Raw genomic sequence first — 8,504 nt, forward strand, 5'->3', positions numbered from 1 at the left:
AGTTCATGTAAAGTGAAAACACCTCATGCACAGCTCAGTACTTATGCTAAAATATAGTTGGAGGTTTATAATCACCTACATGTCGAGATAGTGTATGTTGTGTTTGATGCTGGTGTAGGCAGTTTAATTGGCCTCCGTAGAATTTTAGCTAGCAGGGGAGGAGAAAAGCAAATATAGGGCTTAGCAGCAATACTCATCTGGATGGAATGCTGAGTATTCTCTTCCCTAGGATCAAAGCAGCTCTCGTTTGGAAATTAAAAGACACACATGTACAGACACGCATAAACACAAAAACAAACATCTCATAAAAGAAGGCCTAATAATTGAAACCAGATGAATTCCTTTAATAGAGAACAAAAAATCTGCAAATAGAAAGATAGATCTTTCCCCCAAGTCAGCTATTTTCATGGTACTAATAATTGGGAGAAAATCCTAGGCCCCAGTGAGCGGGGACACTTCACCCAAATGGCCATTAAATATCATGACCCTGCTCACGGCACCGAAGCTGGACTGTCGGTCTCCAGTGACTTCGCCAGGGCAAAATCCAGTGTCAGCCCTCAAGGCATGGCTCACTTGCTTTATCAGCAGCATCTGACACAGTAATCACTTCCTCCTCTTTGGAACACATCCTTCACTCAGTTTCCAGGAACACATACTCCCCGGGTTTCCCTGCTCTTTGACAGCCTCTCTTTCTCTGTCTCCTTTGTTGGCTTCCATATCTTTCTTATCTCTAAATTTGGGAGTGGCTCAGTGTTCAGTCCTTGGGTCTCCCTCCACTGTATAGACTCATTCTTTTGGTGAGCACACTCAGTCTCATGGATTTAAATAATCCATATGGTGGAGGCTCCCTGATTTTTCTGTCCGGTCTGGGAATTTATGACTCATGGAGCTAACTGCCCATTCACCACCTCCATATATCTAGTATGGGTCTCAAACTTTGGTTCTAAACTAAACTAAACTAAACTAAACTTTTGACCTTCCTTCCTCTCCACCTGGCCCCATCCACCCAGTTGCTCAGGCCAGAAACCCAGTGTTATCCTTAAGCACTCCCTCTTTTTCATACCCTATGTCTAATTTGTCAGCAAATCCTATTTACTCTACCTTAGAAATACATCCACAGTCTAACTTTTTAAAAAACTTTACTCCTCGTACCTGGTATATGCCACCGTCACCCTGAGATGGGATTATTACAACAGCTTTCTAATTGGCCTCCCTTCTGCCACATTTACTTCCAATAGTCTGCCTTGAACATACTGTCAGAATGATCTTTCTATAAAACACAGACTGACTGTGACAGTCATCTGCTCGAAACCCTCCTATGGCTTCCCTCTTTCTCCCAGTAAAAGCCAAAGTCTTTAAGAGTCCTACACAACCAGAGAAAAGCCCATGGTCCATCTCTGATTTCCTTGCTTATAGCGGTTCCCCTGGCTCCGTCCTGGCAAAGCCATAGTGCCTCTTTGCTCTCCTTAGACAAACCAAGCTTGCCCCACCACATGGAGTTTGCATCTCTTCTTCTATCTGTCAGGAACAGCCAAAACCTTCAGGTCTTCCTTCAAGGTTATCTTCCCATTGTCCCCCCTCCTGACCACTCTCTATAAAATTAAATTCTCATAAAACAAAAGGCTCCCTTGCCTCCTTCCCTTCTTTTTCCTGCCATGGCAAGTATCACCAGTGTACAGTCTCCATTTCTGTCTCCCTAGCACTGGAATTAAGTTCTGTTCTATTGCTTGCTATCTAGAAGTGCAGCTGGGGCATATTTTAGGTGCTCAATAAATATATTTTAAATAACCCTGTATGATGTGTGTAATATTAATTAATTTATTCATGTGTTTGTCCTGTTATCTTGGAAAGAAACCTCCTTAAGCCTCAGTTTCCCCATTTAAAAATGGTAATACTATTGATACTCACATTACTTGGGATTAACTTCAGGATTAAATCTTAGAGTGAATTAAAGCACTTAGCATGATCTCAGGTACAGAATAAGACCTCAGTGTTCATGATAATTATAATGGTGATGATTATGGTAGTTATCTAGTTGTCGTTACATAAACCTCCATCTGCAAGGAAATATCAGGCACATATTCTACTCACAGAGAGCTAACAGGGGAAATATGTGTACTGTATAAGGATTTCTAATATAAAGCAGAAAGTAAGTGTTTTAGAGAGGTCGATGAAGTATTCATGAAATCTAGGCAGAGTTTTCCTGGGACTTTTGAGTCACAGGCTGTAGTTAAAATCACTGCTCTGCCTTGTACTAGCTCTTTGAACCTGGATGAGTTACTTGAACTTTCTAATTTATAGACTAGGGATGATGGTGATGATGATGATGATGATGAGGATGATGAAGACAATTCTTTTATAACGTTGTTGAGAAGATTGAATGAGATAGGAAATGCAAAGCATTTACCACGGGGCTGACTCATTCCACAGTCCCAAACAGAACCTTAAAGCAGCCAAAGGAATTTACGTGTCTAGAGGAAATCCTATAGGGACTATTTTTCTTAATTTTTTTTTATGTGATGTAAGGGGCTTTGTATATTTTAAGAAAAGAGAGATGAGAAATATGTAAGCAATTGTGGCCAAAAAAATTGAGTTAATGTTTTTGAACTTTGGCTGAGCTTAACTTTTTTTAGCAACCACACTGCTGTATGTCTTCTCTACAGCCTAGCAAGGCTGCCTATTATGTATATTTTTGGTGAATGGGCTAACACACTGGGCTGAAAAAAATAAAAGTCAAGCTTGTCATTTATAAAATGGTTTGACTGTTAATATTCTTGAGCCACTGAGAGGAAAATTTCTGAGGACATGGACTGCAAAAATAGGTCAGAAATATGTAGATTAGAGGAAGAAATAAAACTGAGCTCCTTAATCTGCTATAAATCTGTCACTGTCCCATCAGCCTCTGAAACAACGCAAGTGCTCTCTTTTCTAACTAGCCCATCAGAGACCATCCTCATCCCTGTGCAAAAAGATCACAGTTTTCATAATCTGGATAATTTTAACTGTCTTGCTGGAGTCCATCTATCAGGATCCATGGACATTTTCTTCACCCGCACATCTCTACTTTTGGCTAAAATGTGGTTTGTTCTTGATTTCTAGATATTTAGTCTTCCATCAAGGATTGTGAATTAGACACCTGTCTTTCAAATACTATTTCCTTCTTGTATGAGAAGTACTGTTTTAAATGCTAACATTTCTTTTACACCATATTTCTTTCGGTGAATGTGTATTTTTAAAAATGTATGGCGTTATATTTGGATGCAACTTCTGAACACAATGCATCAAATATGTAGAACTGTGGATATTACTGACAAATGATCTTCTTTATCAAAGGATATACAATAGTGCTTATTTGGATAACAAGTTTCCTGTTTTTAAGTCACAACCTGGAGTCATAATCACTCTTGATTGGATCACCCTGTTCTTTTACTTAGCAGCTAGCAGTACTCACCACAATTTGAATTGTTTCTTATTTGTTTACTAGTTTAATGTCTCCGGAGCTTCTTTAGAATGTAAGCCTCATGAGCAGAAACCCTCTTTGTCCTGTTCTCAGCTCTAAACTCAGCATCAAAAAGAGTTTCAGATACATAAAAGGAGCTTAATAAATATTTGATGACTTAAAGATGGTTGAACTCAGCTTTAAAAACTAGGAGTCTATCAATGCATCACTGGATAATTTATAACTTTGTGGTAGCATTTTGATGGATATCTTAGCATGTGGATATTTTCAAGTTCAGTCGAAGGAGAAGATGGGATGAGATCAGTTCAAGTGGCTGCCTGACCAGGTTCAGTGATGTTCTAGCAGACTCTGGGACAAGGTCTAGGGAGAAGGCTGAACCTAGACAAGGTAAATGGCTGCTTCTGTTTCCCTGCCAAAGTTATAGCAGGAGAATTAATTTGTCTTGACATTTTGTTTGAGCTCTGTGTGCTTTTATGTCTATTATTATTTACTTCACAGTAAGGATAGTGGGTGGAGAAAGAGTGTTTGTTGCTCATTTTTAAGCACCCAAATGCCCCTCCAACCTACCCTAACAAAATTTGGTCTTGAATCATTGAAAGTCTCTTCATAAATTTTGAATTTGTAGCCTAAAATTAGTCAACCAAAAGGAAGTGACAAAGCATTTCCAAAGTGAAATCTGCTTATAAAGAAGATCGAGAGAGAACAATGAAAGTAGATTTATATTAGAGTCAGCTTTCCAGAAGCTCACAAAGAAGAGCTCGATTATTAAGGGAGAATGCGGAGCAGGTAGCCTGCAGTGTAAGGGTGTCTAAGGCCTCACACATCTAACAATCCCATGCTGAAGTCTAGGGCTGGGGAGCTCTCTGTCTTATCTTACTTGCCTGGGAGGCTTGAAAGTGGCTGACCATTTCACCTCAAGTCCACCCACCTTACAGCTGTTACTCACTTTTCTCTTTTAACTTGTGCTCCTGGGTACTGACTCAACCAGGAAAAAGAACACAAACTGTGAAGCAGTGATCAGGGCAAGAACAAAGGGTTCTGAATGAGGAGAACCAACTTTTTCATTTTCAACTCTACAGACCAACTGTTATGTGGTCACTTTGTTTATTTGCTTGTTTTCTAAGCCTGGTTTTCTCATCTGCTAAGTGGTAATTCAACCTGCTGTGTGTCTTCTAGACATTTTATATGCATCATCTCTTTAAGCTACACAATAACCCCATGGGATGTCTTTGTGCTGAGTCACCCTGACTAGGATTGATGTTGTGTCTCTCTTTCTTCCTTGCTCTGGTGAGGGTGGGCTAGGAGTTGAGGTCTCTTGAGAGCTATAGAGCAAGGGAGTCAGGGCCATTTTGTAGCTCACACATCTCGCAGTTATTCATTCAAAGACCAATGTAGGTGTGAAGGGGTCTTGCAGATGTAATTAAAGTCCCTAATCAGTTGACTTCATGCTAATCAAAGGGGAGATTACCTTGGGCAAGCCTGACTTTATCAGTTGCAAGGCCTTTAATGACAGAGGTGTTAGTTCTTCTTCCTGGAACTCAAGAGATTCCCAACAGCTAATGGGTCTGCAATGCTCTCCTTTCCCCTGGACCTTCCTTCTGGACAGCCACCTGAGTTGGACAGCCACCTGAGTTGGACAGCCAGCTTCAGCTCTTGCCCAGAGGGTTCTAGCCTGCCTGCTCCCTTCCTGACCGTTACCCTGAGGACTTCACACTTGCTTCACCTGTGCTCACAATGGTGTAAGCCAGTTCCTGTGATAAATCCCTTTATGTTGAATCCTGACTGCCACACCCCCCCAAGATGGAGGACACTTTGAACGCTATTATGAGTATAATGAAGCTTGAAGAGTTAACTAGGTTACCATGTGTTTTGCAGTTAAACTCCAAAGTCTGAAGTTTGACACATTAGCCTAAGGATGCTAGTGGCTGCCAAACTGTCCTGAAAGCATCTGAGAAGATCGAATAAGAAAACAAACCGGATCCCTGGAGGCAAGCACCATACTGATGTTGCCCTGTTCTTGTGGTTCTGCCACTTGGTGACATTTGTGAGGCAAACGTGATAACCACTACACTACGGAAACGTAGTAGTGATATTTGTTTTTGAGTAAATGACTCAATGAAAGGTACAAAGTGCTAATCATGTGTAGGTGTTATTCTTACCAATAACAGCATTTCAGTTTGCTTGAGATCTTTTAAGATCACACTTAGTCATGGCAGTTTTTCACGCTTGAGAGAAACTCCCTCCCCTGTCCCCCCTGTTTTTCTTTCGGTCAGATATTTGGATGGAAAACCAAAGATTCACAATCTTGTCTCAGCCTGACCCCTTGGTTTGTTTTCTTGGCCAAGCTATTCAAGCACAACTGACTCAAGTTCCAATAATATAAATAACTAGCAAAATAGCATTCTCTCTGTGTGACAAGAATGTCATTTAGGATGATTAGATAATATCTGAATGTCTGGGATGCCTATCATGGGTTTTGAGTAGTCATGGTGGGCATGGCTTCGTTTTTGGAGAGAGATCAAAAGAGGCTGTAGTCCCTGCACTTGAGGAATTTACAGTCAGGGTGATGCAGGACAGCAAGCCTGAGATGAGCAGAGAAGTAAGAAAGTAAGATCAGAGCCAAGCATATCTTCCTTTGGTGTAAATATACGGGCTGCTGTGTGTACCTTCAGTGGAGCAGTTAGGTTTTGAGAGGTCAAAGTGGTGAATCTTCTACAAAAGTAGGGATTCTGCGTTTTAAAGTAACCTCTGGGTTTCCTGCTCCTAGGATAATGCCTGGCAGATTGTTTAAGTGCTCCAAAAATATTTATTTAAAATGATAAAGTTTTAGACTAGTTTTCATATGTAGAAAAGAACATACGTTTATCAGAGAGAAGGGCAGCAAGCAGTCCAGAGAAAAGATACTAAAAGAAGAAAAGTACTAAATCTTCAGCTGTCCTTGAACCCTGGTGCTAACATTTCTCTGTTATTCGATATTGGATTTCTCAGGCTGTGTTCAAAGTCATATCCTGATTCTGAAATATATCTCTTCCTAAAGAAAGAGAATTCTAGCCTTGGGTGGTGACATTCAAGCTATTTTACCAAAGAGGTTTCCTAAAGTGTAACACAAATTTCTCATCTAACTCTAAAAACAGACACAATGGCCCGGCCTGACTTCAGGGATTCTTCCAGAGTCCTTTTTCCCAGTTGGATTGTTTCTCACTGGGCCATAATTACCTGGGGACGCTTTCGAGCCCTTCCTAGGGAATTTAAGATCATCGGGGATTTGAAAGCATCTCTAATGGCAGAGATAGGAGTGAGCGCGAGGGTGCCCCGGGTATAGAATTTCTGTGCAAAGTTGTTTTGTTGATTCCTTCCAAATGAAGCATTCCTCCGTGGTCTCCAGGTCATGGCCCAGGCCCGGGGAGAGGGTCGGCACCCAGCAGCATGAGGCGGGGCTGCTTGATGGGGCAGAGCACTTTGGGATTTTTATTTCATTTTGTTTCGACAGCCAGATCCATCTCCCAACCTTCCTGCTGTTTGCATTCCCAGTCTTAGAACATTAATTAAAGACTCCTTCTCACCTTATTCACAGAAACTCTGTCTGAAAGTTCAGGGCTGTCAGCAGAGATGTGTCATCACGCAGCACCAGCACAATCCTAGGAAAATACCAATAAGCACATTAAACAAAAGAGGAGTTAAGAGGCAAGAAGACAAATTTCCCAGATCTGGGCCATTTCACTGCAAATCCACTTTAATATCTTTCAGGTTACACTTGACTTGTGCATATGAAGCATGTGGAAACAAGAACTGAAATCTAATAACTCATAGAGCAAGAATGAAAGATGACAAGGTTTTCATGACTGAAAATGGAAAAGAAATCAATTGCTTGTTCTGTGGGGTTAATAGAATAAACTGGGTTTTACCAAAATTTTAATTTAGTCAGGAAGACACATATTTGTTAAGAAAAGAAATGACTTTGTTTATCAATTATCTGAAGGATCAAAGAGTAAGATTCAGGGAAAGATGAATGCATTTAGGGGCCTGGCACCCAGGCTGAAAAGGAAGCATCGGGAAGTTCCAAGAAAGCTGTTTAAACTTTCTATGACTCAAATTATCCATATTTTGAGATGGCAAACCTATTAGCATCATCAAAAGCATTTACTGAGTGTCCAAATTTGCACAGTGCAGGGACGCGAAAAAGAAGGAAAAAAGGTAAGGAATTTCCAGAATATGCACTAAAAGAGATACAGGTGTGACTGAAGTCAGTATATTTCTTTAAAAAATTGCACAGGTGTTCATTACTAAGAAAATCATTTAGTTTTCTTCAAGCATTATATATATAGAAAATGTATATATACATTATATTTGTATATGTGTACGTGCATATTATATACATATAATTATGAAAAATTTCACTTCACTCTTAATTACATGGTAAAGATGTCAAGTGGCTAAAGAGGAAAGAAAAACCAAACAACTAAGATTCACCGAGTGCCTTCAGCGTGGGCAACTGTTATGGGCCCTTCAGGTTTGTTGCTTTATTTAATCCCCAAAATGGCTCTATGAGGGAGCTTTTATTAGTCATTCTTTACAGTCAAGGAATTGAAGTGCAGAGAGATTACATAGCATGAAGAAATTCCACATGGTAGAAGGCAGTTCAAACCAGGTGTGGCCAATTCTACAGCCTGAACTCCTTTTACCACCCCATCTTCTGTCTTCTGGAAAAAGTGAGGTTCCACAGTATTATCAACCACCAAAAAGCAGCTCATATGTAACTAAGGATATAGCTGAGAGGGTAACTTGCAAATCTCACTCACAAGCCGCTTGACCTCAGGGAGAACGGTAAGTCCCAAGCTGTGTTAGATGTTTATCCTAGTTTGGTCACCTTCCTGTTTGTGCCTTGAGTAAGAACAGAAAGGCCAAGCCTGTGCCTTCAATGGGAAATCAATGAAGGAAACTGAGGTCATCGTCCAACAGAATTAGCATTTTGTAAAGAAAATTGTTTAGGTGGGTGTAGGGCTAAGTTCTCTAGCTTGCCTCTTCACATTGATGAAAATCTCTT

This window comes from Balaenoptera musculus, chromosome 18 (assembly GCF_009873245.2).
Source record: "Balaenoptera musculus isolate JJ_BM4_2016_0621 chromosome 18, mBalMus1.pri.v3, whole genome shotgun sequence".
Lineage (NCBI taxonomy): Eukaryota > Metazoa > Chordata > Mammalia > Artiodactyla > Balaenopteridae > Balaenoptera > Balaenoptera musculus.